The following is a 20,727-nucleotide window of genomic DNA, read 5'->3' on the forward strand; positions in this document are numbered from 1 at the left end:
TGGTAAAATCAATCTACCTCATAAATGTGATCTGATTTGCAATTGTTTGATGGCTTATATTATTTATTGTAGGTGTTTTATTTATTGTCTGACCATATTTATTCCTGCCTTGTATTTATTGTCTGACAGTATTTATTTGCCCTATGTATTTATCGCACCTCTATTTATTCCTTGTGTATTTATGACCTAATCCTATTTATTGCACCTGCAAAGTGTTATTATTTAATTGACCTGCTATTTCTGAAGAAAATCCTTTTGTATTGTATTTGTGTCATAACCCTGCAACTAAGAGAAAAATTAAGATAAACACAAAGAGATTCTTTCATAAATTTTTACGGTGTAGAGTCGTTTTTGGAACGGATGAACGCATGGTTATTGTGAGGGTGTGACGTACGCTTAACACGGTGCCTGACCCCCGACCGCTCGAGCCAAGCTACCCCTTGTGTTGGGAAAAACCGGGTGACTGCTAACCCGGTTGCCCGGGGTTTTCTAACATAATTGGTGTTCAGCGGTGGGATAGAGCTGTGCTTGCGTCCACTCGACAATAACTGTGGGTAGTCCATAGGCCTACACCGGGAGTTTTCTCAAAGCGGACTTCCTAATTCTGAGTTTTGTTTTTTCCAAATTTACTCTGGTGGTGGGAGGAGGTATTACAAAAGGTACCCCCCTGCATAGAGTCTGTAAACACCTGTCTTCTATTCTGAGTGGGCAAAATGGAGTTTGTGTTGGAAGATGTGGAAACTTACACTGTGGCCCAACTCAGAGAGTTTTGTCAGCGAGAGGGGGTGTATTGTCCCCCAGGTGCCAAGAAGGCTGAACTCCAGACCAGCTTGAGGGCTTGGGGGGAGGCACGACGGGAAAGTAAGGCTGAGCAGGAGGACAGGGATGGAGAGCCTGATAGCGAGGGGGCTGGGTTGTACCAACCTGAGGTGGGGAACCTGTTAGCGGGGCCCAGAACACTTTCCAGGAAGGGCAGCACTGTCTCTAGCGGTGGCTTATCTGAAGCAGAGTTAACGGACCGGAGGGAGAAAAGACAGCTCACATGGGAGTTGGCAAAGCTGGAGAAAGAGAAGGAGGGACAGAGGATGGCTCACGAGTTGAGGCTGAGGGAAATAGATCTCCAGATCCTACAAGTCGGGGCACACACTGTTCCTAGTGGTGGCAGCGAAGGTAGAGAAATCACCAGGGAACCCAAACCCTATCTGCCGAAAGACATAGTAGCTAGCTATAGTGCGGGCGACGATATCGCCAAGTGGCTAGCGGCCTATGAGGTCTCTTTAAGGGCCCATGGGGTGCCAGAGAAGTACTGGGGAGGGGGATTGTACAAATACATGCCTCCAGCTGGTAGGGATGCATTATTGGCCCTAGAGCAGGATGAGCAGACCCACTACCCCACCATGAAAGTGGCGCTCGTAAGAAAGTTTGGACTAACACCCGAGAAGTACAGACAGAAGTTCCGGGGTAGCCACAAACTGGGCACACAGAATTGGGTGGATTTCCTGGACTATGCAAAGAAGGCATTGGAGGGTTGGATTCAGGGCAGTGAGGTGAGGGACTACGAGGGGTTGTTTGATTTAATGTTGAAGGAACACCTGCTCGAAAAATGTTTCCCTGAACTGCGTCAACACCTGGTGGATAGCAAGCTGACCAATCCCCGGAAGCTTGCTGAGGAGGCGGACATTTGGGCTAGTACCCGGGTGTCCACAAGGGGGACTGGAGGGGATACTCAAAAGGCCGTACAGGGCGCCCCCCAGAAGAAAGAGGGAGGGGAAAAGAAAAAGGAGTTCTCTAAAGGCCCCCAAAATAACTTCCAAGGAAAGGGAACAGGATTCACCCCTAGGGCTAACCCACCCAGAAACCCTAATCCTGGCCAGAGTCAGCAGCCAAGGGTTGTCCATTGCTTCGAGTGCGGTGGCGTCGGACACTATAAGGGAGATGCGAAGTGCCCGAAAAGACCACCCCCTCCCATTGGAGGAAAGGCCCCCGGAGTAGCTAGTGTAGTGCTCGGGGAGGAGATGCCCTTAACTAAGGGAAGGGAGTGGGCGGGTGTCACTTTAGTGTCCCTGGGAGAACGGGAGATGGTTCCTAAGACCAGGTGCCTGCAAATACCATAAAGTATGGGCAGTGGGTCACCATCAACGGCCAAAGAGGGGAGGCTCTGAGAGACACAGGAGCCAGTATGACTATGGTACGTAGCCAACTGGTGTCTCCAGAGCAGGTAATTCCCGATGTACTCCACCCAGCCGCGATGGCTGACGGCAGAACCGGCCACTATCCGGTGGCCGAGGTTCCCTTTGAATGGGAGGGGGTTGCAGGTTCACTTCGAGTTGCCGTAAGCCCTGCCGTGCCGGTCGATTGTCTACTGGGGAATGACATGGAGCACAATGCTTGGAAGGAGGTGGAATACCGGACTCATGCTGAGATGCTGGGTACACCTGACTGGGCCTGTGTTAGCACAGGGTCCGCAACTACCCAGAGAGGGAGTTTGTTTCGACTGGAGCCTGGAACAAAGGCACAGCCGGCTGCCAACCAAGGGAAGAACCGAGGACAGGAGGAGCCTGCCTCGGCATCCGCGCCCCGTGTGACGGATAGGCCACCGGAGGTGGTGGACCAGGAGTCCGCGGTGGGGGATGTTACCAAACTGGAGGACCTACCCATCCCGGCCGAGTGGCACGTGGAGGGAGGGCCGACCAGGGAGGAATTCTGCAAGGGCCAGAGGGAGTGCCCTACCCTTGAGGGACTGAGGCGACAGGCCGAAGCCCAGGCAGCAGGGAACGTTGAGGGGAACTACAACCTTTACTGGGAGGATGGCCTCCTCTACAGTGAACCCAAGGCACCCCTACATGGATCGTCACGAGCCTTAGTAGTCCCTCAACGTTACCGAGCCTTCCTACTGGAATTGGCTCACGAGATCCCCTTGGCAGGACACCTGGGGCAAGACAAGACCTTCGCCCGTCTTGTCCCACACTTTTATTGGCCTCAAATGAAAGTGTCGTCCGACACCTACTGCCGGACATGTGTGTCTTGCCAAGCCAGTGGGAAAACAGGGGTGAAGCTGAAAGCTCCCCTGGAACCACTTCCTGTCGTTAGCACCCCCTTTGAAAGGGTGGGCATCGACATTGTGGGTCCATTAGATCCGCCTACTACAGCTGGTCACAGGTTTATCCTGGTTCTGGTGGATCATGCCACACGGTACCCAGAGGCTATACCTCTAAGGACCATTACAGCACCTGTTGTGGCTAGGGCCCTGATGGGAATCTTTACCCGAGTGGGTTTTCCCAAGGAAGTTGTGTCCGACAGGGGGACCAACTTCATGTCAGCATACATGCGGGCCATGTGGAAGGAGTGTGGAGTGACCTACCGGTTCACAACTCCTTACCACCCCCAGACCAATGGTCTGGTGGAGAGGTTTAACAAAACCTTGAAAGGCATGATTAGAAGTCTGCCTGAAAGCCTGCGGAGGAAATGGGACGTCCTCCTACCCTGTCTATTGTTTTCCTACAGGGAAGTGCCACAGAAGGGAGTGGGCTTCAGCCCCTTCGAGCTTTTGTATGGGCACCCTGTGTGTGGACCTCTCAGCCTGGTGAGAGACGGATGGGAAAGAACTCCCAGAAAGCTTCCCCAGGACGTGGTGAGCTACATGCTGGCCTTCCGGAGCCAAATGGCTAAGTTGTGGAAGCAAGCTTCTGACAACTTGGAGGGCAGCCAAGCAGTAATGAAGGCGTGGTATGACCACAACGCTCACCCGGTGGAATTGGGGCCTGGCCAGAAGGTGTGGGTGATCGAACCAGGAGAGCTTAGCGCCCTCCAGGATCGCTGGTCAGGACCCTTTGAGGTATTGGAGAAGAAGGGTAAGGCTACCTACTTGGTGGATCTTAAGACCCCTCGTCAGCCCCTACGGGTGCTGCATGCCAACCGCCTCAAACCCCACCACGAGAGGCCCGAAGTCATTTTGATGATGGTGACTGACGGAGCAGAGGACGTGGAAAGCGAGCCTCTCCCCAATTTGTTTGCGTCTCAAGAGAAGGATGGGTCGGTGGAGGGAGTGATTCTCTCCCCATCTCTAACTCCTGAACAGCAGGAGGACTGCCGCCAGGTCCTGGGACAGTACTCTTCGTTGTTCTCCCTTGTTCCGGGTAGGACTCACCTGTGCGTCCATGATGTGGACACAGGAGACAGCCCACCTGTGAAGTCCAAGATCTACCGGATGTCAGACAAGGTGAAGGCCAGCATTCACAGTGAAGTCACTAAGATGCTGGAGCTAGGAGTGATCGAACCTTCCAGCAGCCCCTGGTCCAGTCCGGTGGTGCTAGTACCAAAAGCTGCACCACCGGGTGCCCAACCGGAACTGAGGTTCTGTGTGGACTACCGGGGACTGAACTCAGTAACCAAGACTGATGCTCATCCGATCCCAAGGGCGGATGAATTGATTGACCGGCTGGGAGCTGCCCAATATCTAAGTACCTTTGACCTTACTTCTGGGTACTGGCAGATCTCTCTGACTGACGGAGCTAGGGAAAGGTCAGCCTTCTCCACGCCCAAAGGCCACTACCCGTTCTGTGTGATGCCCTTTGGGCTCAAGAACGCACCTGCCACGTTTCAGCGTCTGGTGAACCAGATCCTCACTGGAATGGAGAGTTTCTCTGCTGCTTATCTGGATGACATAGCCGTCTTCAGTAACAGCTGGGAGGATCACTTGCGTCACTTGCAAGCTGTTCTCCAGGCCCTGAGACAAGCTGGTTTAACGATCAAGGCCAGCAAGTGCCAGATCGGGCAGGGGTCGGTAGTGTACCTTGGACACTTGGTGGGTAGGGGAGCGGTGCAACCCCTCCAGGCGAAGATCGAGGCCATCATGGCCTGGGAACCCCCCAAGACTCAGACTGAGGTCCGAGCTTTTCTGGGCCTCACCGGATATTACCGCCGCTTCGTGAAGGGATACGGTACCATTGTGGCCCCCCTCACAGAGCTTACGTCCAAGAAACAACCTCGACGGGTAGTCTGGACGGAGGCTTGTCAGCAGGCCTTTGTAAAACTGAAGCAAGCCATGTGCGAGGCCCCGGTCCTACGGGCCCCAGACTTTTCCAAGGAGTTCATTGTCCAGACGGATGCATCGGAACATGGCATTGGGGCAGTGTTATCGCAACTCAATGAAGAGGGTCTGGATCAACCCGTGGTCTTCCTATCCCGGAGACTACTTCCCAGGGAACAGAAGTGGAGTGCAATAGAGCGTGAAGCCTTTGCAGTGGTATGGGCTCTGAAGAAGCTGCGGCCATACCTGTTTGGCTCGCACTTCCTAGTTCAGACCGACCACAGACCCCTTCGTTGGCTGATGCAGATGAAGGGGGAGAATCCCAAGTTGCTAAGGTGGTCTATCTCCCTACAGGGAATGGACTTTCAGGTGGAACATCGGCCTGGAGTGGACCACGCCAATGCAGACGGTCTCTCAAGGTATTTCCGCCTTAGTGATGAGAACTCCCAAGGGGTTGGGTAGCTCTCCCTCCTTTCAGCTGGGGGGGACGCGTGTTAGACCTGTCAGCCCTTTGGGTGGTCCCTCCTCATCATTATTTATTTTGTCCCACTTTTGCCTCAAACCCTGTTAGTATTTTTCCTTTTTGGGAACCACCAGACTTTTTAGTGTTGATGCAGGGTCAGGGAGCCATTTTCCCTACCCCTGGAACTTCTGTCTGAGGGCCTGAAACACAAAATGGTGGCCACCCATTGTCACCTGAGACATAGCTGGAACCTACTGGTACCTTCCAGAACATTCTAGAACCCTGTGACAGTGTGAGGCAGGTTTAGAATGTTGGGAAGCCAGCTCAGAGTTGGCAGTTGGAGTAGGCAGTTGGCACCTGACTGGAGAGGAGAGAGGACAGAGAAACAGAAGGAGGAAGGAGTAAGGCAGCAGGGGTGGAAACTTGTGCCTGGAGTGGGGTCCAGAAACCCACCCTTGATACTAGTCCCTACCGACCAAGCCCAGCCTAAAGCCCTGTGTGGGATAAAGACCAGAAAATCATCTTAAGGACCTGAACAGCCGGAACAGGCCTTAAAGGAGAAGAACAGCAAGTTCCTGACCTGTTTGGTGGAATCCTCCTGGAGACCCGACGTCGAGAAGCCTGGAGACCTGGAGCCCAAGGTGGAGAAGCGGCGCTGACAGAAGGCAGACGTCATACCCGGGGCCGCTAGAGGTCGAGTGAGGGCGCCGACGGAGGTCGTGGAGAGACACCGGAGGTCGAGTAGAAGTCACCTGAGGTCGAGGTGAGGCGTCGACGGGGGAGTGAAGTCCGCCCTCCGGAGTCGCCGGAAGCTGAAGTAAAGCGTGCAGGAGGTCGGGAGTGGAGGTCGCACTCCGGAGTCGCCTGAGGTCGAGGCGAAGCGCGCAGGAGGCCGGGAGTGGAGATCGCACTCCGGAGTTGCCGGAACCCGAAGTGGAGCCGACGGAGGTCGGGAGTGGAGGTCGCACTCCGGAGTCGCCCGGAAGCGGGGGAACCGTGACCCTGTGACGCCGGAACACGACATCGAGCCGAGGCCGCCCAGCGACATCAATCCGGAGCCGCCTCACGGCATCGACCCGGCGTCAGGTAAAGCAGATCGACGCAACATCGAACCGAGGCCGGCCAGCGACATCGAATCGGAACCGCCCGACGGCATCGACACGGCGTCAAGTGGAACAGATCGACGCGACATCGAACCGGAGCCGCCCAGCGACGTCGACCCGGCGCCGAGCGGAGCCGATCTTCGTGAAAAGGGCAGTAAGTGGTAGAAAGGGCATCTGGGGCCCTGTGGAGCCCTAAAAGACCAGTCTTGGGGCTAGAGGGGTGTTAGGACCAACCTGAGAGTGCTAGGGGGTGAACTGAGACTGGTGCAGGGACCTGTGTGAGGGACTGTGTAGTTGGAAGAATCAGAACCTTAGGTTTCCCTCATTCTACCTCAGCTTAGGCCCCAGCCTTGACCACTCTAGGTGGGACATCCCCAGGCCACCCCAGTGACCATAAGCTGTACTTGGGCATGGTAAAATCAATCTACCTCATAAATGTGATCTGATTTGCAATTGTTTGATGGCTTATATTATTTATTGAAGGTGTTTTATTTATTGTCTGACCGTATTTATTCCTGCCTTGTATTTATTGTCTGACAGTATTTATTTGCCCTATGTATTTATCGCACCTCTATTTATTCCTTGTGTATTTATGACCTAATCCTATTTATTGCACCTGCAAAGTGTTATTTAATTGACCTGCTATTTCTGAAGAAAATCCTTTTGTATTGTATTTGTGTCATAACCCTGCAACTAAGAGAAAAATTAAGATAAACACAAAGAGATTCTTTCATAAATTTTTACGGTGTAGAGTCGTTTTTGGAACGGATGAACGCATGGTTATTGTGAGGGTGTGACGTACGCTTAACACGGTGCCTGACCCCCGACCGCTCGAGCCAAGCTACACCTTGTGTTGGGAAAAACCGGGTGACTGCTAACCCGGTTGCCCGGGGTTTTCTAACATAATTGGTGTTCAGCGGTGGGATAGAGCTGTGCTTGCGTCCACTCGACAATAACTGTGGGTAGTCCATAGGCCTACACCGGGAGTTTTCTCAAAGCGGACTTCCTAATTCTGAGTTTTGTTTTTTCCAAATTTACTCTGGTGGTGGGAGGAGGTATTACAAAAGGTACCCCCCTGCATAGCTTCTGTAAACACCTGTCTTCTATTCTGAGTGGGCAAAATGGAGTTTGTGTTGGAAGATGTGGAAACTTACACTGTGGCCCAACTCAGAGAGTTTTGTCAGCGAGAGGGGGTGTATTGTCCCCCAGGTGCCAAGAAGGCTGAACTCCAGACCAGCTTGAGGGCTTGGGGGGAGGCACGACGGGAAAGTAAGGCTGAGCAGGAGGACAGGGATGGAGAGCCTGATAGCGAGGGGGCTGGGTTGTACCAACCTGAGGTGGGGAACCTGTTAGCGGGGCCCAGAACACTTTCCAGGAAGGGCAGCACTGTCTCTAGCGGTGGCTTATCTGAAGCAGAGTTAACGGACCGGAGGGAGAAAAGACAGCTCACATGGGAGTTGGCAAAGCTGGAGAAAGAGAAGGAGGGACAGAGGATGGCTCACGAGTTGAGGCTGAGGGAAATAGATCTCCAGATCCTACAAGTCGGGGCACACACTGTTCCTAGTGGTGGCAGCGAAGGTAGAGAAATCACCATGGAACCCAAACCCTATCTGCCGAAAGACATAGTAGCTAGCTATAGTGCGGGCGACGATATCGCCAAGTGGCTAGCGGCCTATGAGGTCTCTTTAAGGGCCCATGGGGTGCCAGAGAAGTACTGGGGAGGGGGATTGTACAAATACATGCCTCCAGCTGGTAGGGATGCATTATTGGCCCTAGAGCAGGATGAGCAGACCCACTACCCCACCATGAAAGTGGCGCTCGTAAGAAAGTTTGGACTAACACCCGAGAAGTACAGACAGAAGTTCCGGGGTAGCCACAAACTGGGCACACAGAATTGGGTGGATTTCCTGGACTATGCAAAGAAGGCATTGGAGGGTTGGATTCAGGACAGTGAGGTGAGGGACTACGAGGGGTTGTTTGATTTAATGTTGAAGGAACACCTGCTCGAAAAATGTTTCCCTGAACTGCGTCAACACCTGGTGGATAGCAAGCTGACCAATCCCCGGAAGCTTGCTGAGGAGGCGGACATTTGGGCTAGTACCCGGGTGTCCACAAGGGGGACTGGAGGGGATACTCAAAAGGCCGGACAGGGCGCCCCCCAGAAGAAAGAGGGAGGGGAAAAGAAAAAGGAGTTCTCTAAAGGCCCCCAAAATAACTTCCAAGGAAAGGGAACAGGATTCACCCCTAGGGCTAACCCACCCAGAAACCCTAATCCTGGCCAGAGTCAGCAGCCAAGGGTTGTCCATTGCTTCGAGTGCGGTGGCGTCGGACACTATAAGGGAGATGCGAAGTGCCCGAAAAGACCACCCCCTCCCATTGGAGGAAAGGCCCCCGGAGTAGCTAGTGTAGTGCTCGGGGAGGAGATGCCCTTAACTAAGGAAAGGGAGTGGGCGGGTGTCACTTTAGTGTCCCTGGGAGAACGGGAGATGGTTCCTAAGACCAGGTGCCTGCAAATACCATAAAGTATGGGCAGTGGGTCACCATCAACGGACAAAGAGGGGAGGCTCTGAGAGACACAGGAGCCAGTATGACTATGGTACGTAGCCAACTGGTGTCTCCAGAGCAGGTAATTCCCGATGTACTCCACCCAGCCGCGATGGCTGACGGCAGAACCGGCCACTATCCGGTGGCCGAGGTTCCCTTTGAATGGGAGGGGGTTGCAGGTTCACTTCGAGTTGCCGTAAGCCCTGCCGTGCCGGTCGATTGTCTACTGGGGAATGACATGGAGCACAATGCTTGGAAGGAGGTGGAATACCGGACTCATGCTGAGATGCTGGGTACACCTGACTGGGCCTGTGTTAGCACAGGGTCCGCAACTACCCGGAGAGGGAGTTTGTTTCGACTGGAGCCTGGAACAAAGGCACAGCCGGCTGCCGACCAAGGGAAGAACCGAGGACAGGAGGAGCCTGCCTCAGCATCCGCGCCCCGTGTGACGGATAGGCCACCGGAGGTGGTGGACCAGGAGTCCGCGGTGGGGGATGTTACCAAACTGGAGGACCTACCCATCCCGGCCGAGTGGCACGTGGAGGGAGGGCCGACCAGGGAGGAATTCTGCAAGGGCCAGAGGGAGTGCCCTACCCTTGAGGGACTGAGGCGACAGGCCGAAGCCCAGGCAGCAGGGAACGTTGAGGGGAACTACAACCTTTACTGGGAGGATGGCCTCCTCTACAGTGAACCCAAGGCACCCCTACATGGATCGTCACGAGCCTTAGTAGTCCCTCAACGTTACCGAGCCTTCCTACTGGAATTGGCTCACGAGATCCCCTTGGCAGGACACCTGGGGCAAGACAAGACCTTCGCCCGTCTTGTCCCACACTTTTATTGGCCTCAAATGAAAGTGTCGTCCGACACCTACTGCCGGACATGTGTGTCTTGCCAAGCCAGTGGGAAAACAGGGGTGAAGCTGAAAGCTCCCCTGGAACCACTTCCTGTCGTTAGCACCCCCTTTGAAAGGGTGGGCATCGACATTGTGGGTCCATTAGATCCGCCTACTACAGCTGGTCACAGGTTTATCCTGGTTCTGGTGGATCATGCCACACGGTACCCAGAGGCTATACCTCTAAGGACCATTACAGCACCTGTTGTGGCTAGGGCCCTGATGGGAATCTTTACCCGAGTGGGTTTTCCCAAGGAAGTTGTGTCCGACAGGGGGACCAACTTCATGTCAGCATACATGCGGGCCATGTGGAAGGAGTGTGGAGTGACCTACCGGTTCACAACTCCTTACCACCCCCAGACCAATGGTCTGGTGGAGAGGTTTAACAAAACCTTGAAAGGCATGATTAGAAGTCTGCCTGAAAGCCTGCGGAGGAAATGGGACGTCCTCCTACCCTGTCTATTGTTTTCCTACAGGGAAGTGCCACAGAAGGGAGTGGGCTTCAGCCCCTTCGAGCTTTTGTATGGGCACCCTGTGCGTGGACCTCTCAGCCTGGTGAGAGACGGATGGGAAAGAACTCCCAGAAAGCTTCCCCAGGACGTGGTGAGCTACATGCTGGCCTTCCGGAGCCAAATGGCTAAGTTGTGGAAGCAAGCTTCTGACAACTTGGAGGGCAGCCAAGCAGTAATGAAGGCGTGGTATGACCACAACGCTCACCCGGTGGAATTGGGGCCTGGCCAGAAGGTGTGGGTGATCGAACCAGGAGAGCTTAGCGCCCTCCAGGATCGCTGGTCGGGACCCTTTGAGGTATTGGAGAAGAAGGGTAAGGCTACCTACTTGGTGGATCTTAAGACCCCTCGTCAGCCCCTACGGGTGCTGCATGCCAACCGCCTCAAACCCCACCACGAGAGGCCCGAAGTCATTTTGATGATGGTGACTGACGGAGCAGAGGACGTGGAAAGCGAGCCTCTCCCCAATTTGTTTGCGTCTCAAGAGAAGGATGGGTCGGTGGAGGGAGTGATTCTCTCCCCATCTCTAACTCCTGAACAGCAGGAGGACTGCCGCCAGGTCCTGGGACAGTACTCTTCGTTGTTCTCCCTTGTTCCGGGTAGGACTCACCTGTGCGTCCATGATGTGGACACAGGAGACAGCCCACCTGTGAAGTCCAAGATCTACCGGATGTCAGACAAGGTGAAGGCCAGCATTCACAGTGAAGTCACTAAGATGCTGGAGCTAGGAGTGATCGAACCTTCCAGCAGCCCCTGGTCCAGTCCGGTGGTGCTAGTACCAAAAGCTGCACCACCGGGTGCCCAACCGGAACTGAGGTTCTGTGTGGACTACCGGGGACTGAACTCAGTAACCAAGACTGATGCTCATCCGATCCCAAGGGCGGATGAATTGATTGACCGGCTGGGAGCTGCCCAATATCTAAGTACCTTTGACCTTACTTCTGGGTACTGGCAGATCTCTCTGACTGACGGAGCTAGGGAAAGGTCAGCCTTCTCCACGCCCAAAGGCCACTACCAGTTCTGTGTGATGCCCTTTGGGCTCAAGAACGCACCTGCCACGTTTCAGCGTCTGGTGAACCAGATCCTCACTGGAATGGAGAGTTTCTCTGCTGCTTATCTGGATGACATAGCCGTCTTCAGTAACAGCTGGGAGGATCACTTGCGTCACCTGCAAGCTGTTCTCCAGGCCCTGAGACAAGCTGGTTTAACGATCAAGGCCAGCAAGTGCCAGATCGGGCAGGGGTCGGTAGTGTACCTTGGACACTTGGTGGGTAGGGGAGCGGTGCAACCCCTCCAGGCGAAGATCGAGGCCATCATGGCCTGGGAACCCCCCAAGACTCAGACTGAGGTCCGAGCTTTTCTGGGCCTCACCGGATATTACCGCCGCTTCGTGAAGGGATACGGTACCATTGTGGCCCCCCTCACAGAGCTTACGTCCAAGAAACAACCTCGACGGGTAGTCTGGACGGAGGCTTGTCAGCAGGCCTTTGTAAAACTGAAGCAAGCCATGTGCGAGGCCCCGGTCCTACGGGCCCCAGACTTTTCCAAGGAGTTCATTGTCCAGACGGATGCATCGGAACATGGCATTGGGGCAGTGTTATCGCAACTCAATGAAGAGGGTCTGGATCAACCCGTGGTCTTCCTATCCCGGAGACTACTTCCCAGGGAACAGAAGTGGAGTGCAATAGAGCGTGAAGCCTTTGCAGTGGTATGGGCTCTGAAGAAGCTGCGGCCATACCTGTTTGGCTCGCACTTCCTAGTTCAGACCGACCACAGACCCCTTCGTTGGCTGATGCAGATGAAGGGGGAGAATCCCAAGTTGCTAAGGTGGTCTATCTCCCTACAGGGAATGGACTTTCAGGTGGAACATCGGCCTGGAGTGGACCACGCCAATGCAGACGGTCTCTCAAGGTATTTCCGCCTTAGTGATGAGAACTCCCAAGGGGTTGGGTAGCTCTCCCCCCTTTCAGCTGGGGGGGACGCGTGTTAGACCTGTCAGCCCTTTGGGTGGTCCCTCCTCATCATTATTTATTTTGTCCCACTTTTGCCTCAAACCCTGTTAGTATTTTTCCTTTTTGGGAACCACCAGACTTTTTAGTGTTGATGCAGGGTCAGGGAGCCATTTTCCCTACCCCTGGAACTTCTGTCTGAGGGCCTGAAACACAAAATGGTGGCCACCCATTGTCACCTGAGACATAGCTGGAACCTACTGGTACCTTCCAGAACATTCTAGAACCCTGTGACAGTGTGAGGCAGGTTTAGAATGTTGGGAAGCCAGCTCAGAGTTGGCAGTTGGAGTAGGCAGTTGGCACCTGACTGGAGAGGAGAGAGGACAGAGAAACAGAAGGAGGAAGGAGTAAAGCAGCAGGGGTGGAAACCCACCCTTGATACTAGTCCCTACCGACCAAGCCCAGCCTAAAGCCCTGTGTGGGATAAAGACCAGAAAATCATCTTAAGGACCTGAACAGCCGGAACAGGCCTTAAAGGAGAAGAACAGCAAGTTCCTGACCTGTTTGGTAGAATCCTCCTGGAGACCCGACGTCGAGAAGCCTGGAGACCTGGAGCCCAAGGTGGAGAAGCGGCGCTGACAAAAGGCAGACGTCATACCCGGGGCCGCTAGAGGTCGAGTGAGGGCGCCGACGGAGGTCGTGGAGAGACACCGGAGGTCGAGTAGAAGTCACCTGAGGTCGAGGTGAGGCGTCGACGGGGGAGTGAAGTCCGCCCTCCGGAGTCGCCGGAAGCTGAAGTAAAGCGCGCAGGAGGTCGGGAGTGGAGGTCGCACTCCGGAGTCGCCTGAGGTCGAGGCGAAGCGCGCAGGAGGTCGGGAGTGGAGATCGCACTCCGGAGTTGCCGGAACCCGAAGTGGAGCCGACGGAGGTCGGGAGTGGAGGTCGCACTCCGGAGTCGCCCGGAAGCGGGGGAACCGTGACCCTGTGACGCCGGAACACGACATCGAGCCGAGGCCGCCCAGCGACATCAATCCGGAGCCGCCTCACGGCATCGACCCGGCGTCAGGTAAAGCAGATCGACGCAACATCGAACCGAGGCCGGCCAGCGACATCGAATCGGAACCGCCCGACGGCATCGACACGACGTCAAGTGGAACAGATCGACGCGACATCGAACCGGAGCCGCCCAGCGACGTCGACCCGGCGCCGAGCGGAGCCGATCTTCGTGAAAAGGGCAGTAAGTGGTAGAAAGGGCATCTGAGGCCCTGTGGAGCCCTAAAAGACCAGTCTTGGGGCTAGAGGGGTGTTAGGACCAACCTGAGAGTGCTAGGGGGTGAACTGAGACTGGTGCAGGGACCTGTGTGAGGGACTGTGTAGTTGGAAGAATCAGAACCTTAGGTTTCCCTCATTCTACCTCAGCTTAGGCCCCAGCCTTGACCACTCTAGGTGGGACATCCCCAGGCCACCCCAGTGACCATAAGCTGTACTTGGGCATGGTAAAATCAATCTACCTCATAAATGTGATCTGATTTGCAATTGTTTGATGGCTTATATTATTTATTGAAGGTGTTTTATTTATTGTCTGACCGTATTTATTCCTGCCTTGTATTTATTGTCTGACAGTATTTATTTGCCCTATGTATTTATCGCACCTCTATTTATTCCTTGTGTATTTATGACCTAATCCTATTTATTGCACCTGCAAAGTGTTATTATTTAATTGACCTGCTATTTCTGAAGAAAATCCTTTTGTATTGTATTTGTGTCATAACCCTGCAACTAAGAGAAAAATTAAGATAAACACAAAGAGATTCTTTCATAAATCTTTACGGTGTAGAGTCGTTTTTGGAACGGATGAACGCATGGTTATTGTGAGGGTGTGACGTACGCTTAACACGGTGCCTGACCCCCGACCGCTCGAGCCAAGCTACCCCTTGTGTTGGGAAAAACCGGGTGACTGCTAACCCCGTTGCCCGGGGTTTTCTAACATCCCCCCACCTACAAGGCTACGGGGTTGAAAATCTTGTCCTGGAATGTGGCAGGTTTAACACGGCTGCTAGAACTCCCTGAATGGGGGGAATTCATTGATGATCACGATATCTGCCTTTTTCAGGAGACATGGGCATTGAAGCCCCACCATCGTGTAGGGTTTGCTACCTTCTGGGAACCTGCAGTAAGGCCAAATGGGGGAAGGCCTTCTGGAGGGCTGTCTATTTGGGTACGGACTCACTTGGATTGTGCATTTAAGAGAATTAACACCGACTCACCGGACATTATGTGTGTAGCTATGTCTGCTTGGGAAAACCAGGTATTGTCCATCATAAACATATATTCTCGTCCTGTGAGGTATGGTCAGGAGTCTACCACTCTGAGTAGATTGGATGCCCTTTTGAGTTCCACCATTATTAATACTGACCTCTTGGCAATTGGTGGGGATTTTAACTGCCACTACGAACCCTTGAATGGACTGACCACCCCTGTATCCCAGGAAGAGGACCAAGAGTGGGCTATACCTCCTTCCAACTCTTATCCTACGAAGGCCTGGACGCCATTGGTTCTCCAACTTACTCAATTGACACTCATTCATTCGTTAAGGGCATGTAATGGTAGGTTCCCCGCAGATAATCCAGGTAATCCAACATTTGAAAGAAATGACCAAACGTCCATCATTGATTATATGATGTTTAGTATGGGACTGTGGCCAAGGATCCTGGACTTCCGAGTGACTAAACGCTGCGAAAGTGATCATAATCCCATCATTGCCACTTTGGAGGGTTTCAGAAATTACCATTCCCCTTCTATCGATCCACCTAGTGTTGTTCCCCTGACTACATCTGATGGCTCTCGAAGAGTCAGATGGGAGAAGATCGCCCTATCTGACAGGAATCTCGGTGTAATGTACTCTGAGATCTACCCTCTTTTGGAGAAATTAATGGGAGCCCCAATTACACCAGAGGCTCATTTAGATTTTGAGCTGATTGGAGCCACACATATAGAACTATGTGGCACCCTTGAGACCCACTTCACTAGGGCTATCAAGAGTACTTTTTCACTCACAATGGAGAACCCAACTTGGTTTAATAAATCGTGCAGGGAAGCAAAGATATTGCTCTTGGCAACGCTTAAACACGGAACCAAGCCAGAAATAAAGGAAGCTAGGGCCTTTTTTAAGAAAAGTACCAACGAAGCTAAAAAAGAGTGGGAAATCTGTAGATGGGAGGAAATCTCCTACGCATTAAAAAACAGGGACCATAGATCATTTTGGAATTTAGTTAAAACTGGAACGTCACGCCCAACTCAAGCGCTTCAACCCAACCATGGGCAAGAAACATGGCGCATTTATTTTAAAGAACTTTACGCAATTCAGCCCTCATTATTGTCCACCTCCCCTTCCCTTACCAGCCCTTGCCTATCTTCAAACCAGGCCCTGATCCCCTTGTGTACCCTTAGCGAGGTTAGAGTTGCCCTTGGCAAAGTCCAACCAAATAAAGCCCCAGGATTAGATAGGATCCCAGGTGACCTTTTTAAAAGCGAGCCCGACATCTGGGTTCCTTATCTATTTGGTCTTTTTAACGCAATTCTAGCAGGAATGCCGTTACCACCTACTTGGGCTGGAGCCGAGATCATACCAATACACAAAAAGGGCTCACCACTTGATCCGGCCAATTATAGGCCTATTAGCCTAATAGACGTTGCCCAGAAGATCTTTGCTCGCATTCTTTTAGGGAGACTACAAACCTGGATGGAGGAAACTAACATTCTGACCCCTCTCCAGGTGGGTTTCACAGCTAGAATGTCAACTGTGGACCAATTGTTTAGGCTGCAAATGATCCACTGGAAAAGTATAATCTTAGAAGGGGGCAGTCTTTACCTCACGTTTGTTGACTTAAAGTCTGCCTTCGATACGGTGGACCGTAGCCAACTGTGGGAGCTACTAAGGGGGATGGGCTTACCTCTCTACCTCTGTGATCTATTAGAACGCCTCCATAAAGATACCTTTGCTATAGTCAGGTTTGGACTCCATGGAGAACTCACAGAACCATTTCGGGTAGAAAAGGGAGTTAGACAGGGCTGCGTTCTAGCCCCAACACTCTTTGCCCTCTTCTTAAATGGTCTGGTTGAAGACATTCTGGCCCTAAGCGACATAGATTCCCCTAAGTTGGCAGGCAGGAAAATTCCCGTACTTATGTTTGCGGATGATACCCTGCTTCTGTCTAGATCACCTATGGGCATGGCCAGAGTTCTTGATGGGTTTGCCACTTTTTGCAGGAAGAGGAATCTAATCATTAACGTGAACAAGACTAAATATATGGTGTTTCACGCAGATACCACCAACCGTCCCATACCGAAACTGGATGGTCTGCCTCTAGAACGGGTGAACACTTTTGATTACCTTGGCTTGACCCTCAATAATAAAATGACTTGGGCCGCCCAGATCTCAAAAGTAAACTTAAAACTCGTCCAGATATCAGGGGGAATTCTAAAGATGCTTAAAAACAGCCACTTAAAGCTAATCAGCCCATTGGTAGAGATCTATAAAACCCAGGCAAGGGGGGTGGCAGCCTACGGTGCGGAATTATGGGGCCATTACTCATCCACTACTTTAACTAAGTCAGAAAACAAATTTTTTAGACAATTATTTGCACTCCCGATGAGTACCCCTATACAGCCGCTTAGGATGGACCTTGGTATTCAACCAATTGCGGACATGGTCGCCTGCAGACCAGCAATGTATTGGCGACGACTATGGAGCACTCCTGAACTCGCCACCTTTCAGGAGGAATTGAAGTCCATTTTATTGCTACCAAAGGCGGGCGCTATTCCTTGGTTAGCCCACGTTAGAAAATCATTCAGAGATATAGGGAGAGAAGACCTCTGGCTCTCACCTGAGGATACTTGTCCCTCTCTGCCAAAAAGTTCATTGGCAAAAATTCTGCAGGAACATAAGTTGACTCAGATCATTCGATCTATTAACACTGCAAATTTGACCTCGGCTTTTCTCGAGGTCAAAATCAGCTACAGATTCGAGTCTGCATTAGATCTGATTCACCCGGTAATGGCCAAAAAACTATTCCTACAATTTAGGCACGGGTCTCTCCCCCTTTTCTCGAGAACAAATAAATGGGCTGGCCTACCCAGACAATTTTGTCCTGGGTGCGGTGTCACTGATGAAACGGAGGTACATGTTATAATCTTCTGTCCGGCATATAAAATCTCCCGCAGAAAATGGATAATCCAACTTGCTAAGAATTTAGGGGTTAAGAACCACAGAGATCTCTTCAGGTTGCTGAAATATGATTCTTCCCCCCTATACGTTACTGTGATAGCCAAATTTCTCTTTTCTATGTGGCTAACTAGAAGACAACTTCTACCTCACTAGGGCAATTCTATGGTATTAATTATTGTTATTATTTTGTTTTAATCCGTGAATTGTTGAATTGTATTTGCACTCAGAATCATGTTTTAAATCTTTTTATCTTTCTTGCTAATATTTTATTGTTATTTTATGACTTTTATGGCTTTCAGCCGAAATAAAGTTTTTCTGACTGACTGACTGGCTTTACTTCAATATGTATATTTTTTCTTACCCATCCAGATTGAGAGCACATTGAGGAAATTAAGTACAGGATCCGCGCTCTAAAAAAAAAAATCACTTTGACATTGTTAATGTAAAATATTCTGCTTCACATGGAACAACAGTATATGCTATAAAACCGGAGAAAAGTAACAAACTGACACATTTTAGGTAACTTGTGGCAATTCCATCAAGGAATAGGGATATTCTTGAATGTTTCATTTTTAAAAAAAAATATATTACGTTCAATGTCACTTAATTCAGTGATATAATCGAAATGCTGAAAAAAAATGTGTTGTTCATTTTAAAGTCTTTATCATTTTTTTCATGACATTACATTATTGCCTGATTTACATCATTTGATGGCTCGGCTTGAGCTTTTCTTCTTAGACCCAAACCAGACTCCCGCCTCGGCTCTCCTCAAAATTATCCATCTATGCCCGGCCCATAGCCACCCCCACCCCGAAATGTAGTGTCTCCTACGACCTTGAGCAGTGATGCAAAATGTAATGCTATTTGCACTCTTTTATTTATTTCATCTTATTACGCAGGTGGTTTCAGTCTGAAAGAGCAGAGCTGTGTCTGAGTAACACAGGCGGTATTAGCATAATTTGTCTTCTAAACGCCGCTCCTTTCAGCCTCACTCTTCCAGTGTAACCGTAGATCTCATTTGGAATATTCCCACCTTTCCCTCCGTTCTGACAACACAAATCACGCAGAGTAGAAAACAGCTGCAGCAAACGACTTCCTGTGTCACGCAGCGAGAGCGAGCACTTCCTGCGGATGCGCAGATCAGAGGCTGCCGTCGAAGGATGTTCGGTTTTAGAATGAGGCGCGGTGCTTCCACGTACAAATATAAACGTTGCTCGGCAACGCACTGGGAGGAAAGAAATTATTTTGAACTTTCTCATGTTGACAGAAAATGATGGTGTACCACATGCGTTTCGTTACCACTTGGGATGAGAGCTGGGGCTGGCAGAATAGCTCCTCCGGAGGTAAGCAGACATTTATCGAAATCGATTATCAACAGCAGCAATGATGACGGAATAGATAAAGCTGTTACTTCCAAACAGAACCTCTGCAATCGATATAACGGAAATAACCAAGTATAAAGGAACGTATTCATTTGCTCTACATTCGTACTGTAAACAGTGTGTTTCCAGATTTGTTGCACGCACCAGGGGTTCGTTACTATTTACTTGTTTCGTCTTTTTCAGTCAGTGTCCCAGTGTTACTTTACCTATGCAATACTTGTCATTATTCAGTGACTAAAGAGAGGTAGGATTTTTCTTCAGGCTCCAAAATGATTAATCAGCATAACCATGCCACCAAAAATGACGTAGATAGTTAACCGACTACTATGCTGTAGCGAGCGTAGCTAAAGGACTGTTGTATGCTCCCAGTAAACAAACATAAACATATAAGAAGTACATATAAACGCCTGTAAGAAATAGACACATCTCTTATTGAATTACCATTCATCCATGTACTCACATAGGATGATGAATTCTCACCAACCTAGAGTAGTATACTTCATCAGTGTGTTCCACATCTAGCAATGATCTGCATCGAAAGTACTACTGTTCACTGGTTGCACAGTCTCCCAGTTATCAGTCCCCTAGTTTGCATGAGACTATGGGCCAGATGTATCAAAGGTATTTACCCATTCTGTGTCTATGGGAAAATGTGCTCCTACATATGGCCCTCAGTCCCTTATGATGACATTTCGACGATCACTTTTTAAAACTGTCTGCCTATATTTAAATAGTGTTTGGGTGATCTAAAAATATTTTATTGTATCTCTGTAGCACAAGATTAAAATGAAAAACAGGAGGACTGTAGTGGTTTAAGTATAAGTATTTGTTTACATTGTAGTGTTACTCTGCACTATGATATTACGCTGATGTTACTGTTGATGTATTAGCATTCTATGTTCTGTTGGCAGTCCTTAGTCAGAGAGTTAATGGTAAAGAAAAAAATGTGGCGTTTGCGTCTAGGTCTCTGAAACCTTTTGAGAAGCATTATAGTGCTTTTTGGCTTGTGTTTTGGCGGCTCAAAAATTTATGATGTATATTTGGGGCCAAAAATTCGAAATTCTTACTGACCACAAGCCACTGACGTTCATTTTCTGTAAAGTCCCTAATAATAACATGTCAGCAAGATTGACTCGTTTAATCTCTAAATTATAAGAATATAATTTTGACATGAAATATATTCAAGGGGGCAAAAAATGTCAAGCGGACTGTTTGTCTAGAATGCTGATAAAGAAAGACGATGAGGAAGAGGCGGATGAGGATGAAGTAGAATATGTTGCTGTGCTTGATGCAATTGATGCAATTGAAAACTGAAATGCAGTTATTTCAGAGTCAGAATGGAAGAGTGTATGTATTAATGATGCTATTTTATCAAAAGTTATAGACTTTTCTTCGTCTAAATGACCTGAGGCAAGGAACTTGTCAGGTGAACTAAGAAATCTTTCATTAGTAGCAGATGAAATTTCTGTCAAGGATGGTTTGGTATTACGAGGAGATACATTTATTCCCCCAAGTTGTTTAAGAAATACTTTTATTCAAGATCGCTCATGAAGGGCACCTTGGGGTATCTAAGACATGCATGAGGATTAATCTGCATTATTTGTGGCCTGCTTTAGATGCTCAAGTGAG

The 20,727-nt window shown here is 50.5% G+C and overlaps 1 protein-coding gene across 2 annotated transcripts in view; it reads left to right on the forward strand.

Moving 5' to 3' along the window:
• Nucleotides 1–18,853: 18,853 nt before the first annotated feature.
• Nucleotides 18,854–20,727, forward strand: part of LOC146821594 (uncharacterized) — a 97,139-nt gene continuing 95,265 nt past the window's right edge. For both annotated transcript variants that reach the window (XM_085612620.1, XM_085612619.1), the window contains exon 1: nucleotides 18,854–19,059. The gene's annotated coding sequence lies outside the window, so the exon portion shown is untranslated. The remainder of the gene's footprint in view (nucleotides 19,060–20,727) is intronic.

This window comes from Triturus cristatus, chromosome 6 (assembly GCF_964204655.1).
Source record: "Triturus cristatus chromosome 6, aTriCri1.1, whole genome shotgun sequence".
Classification (NCBI taxonomy): domain Eukaryota; kingdom Metazoa; phylum Chordata; class Amphibia; order Caudata; family Salamandridae; genus Triturus; species Triturus cristatus.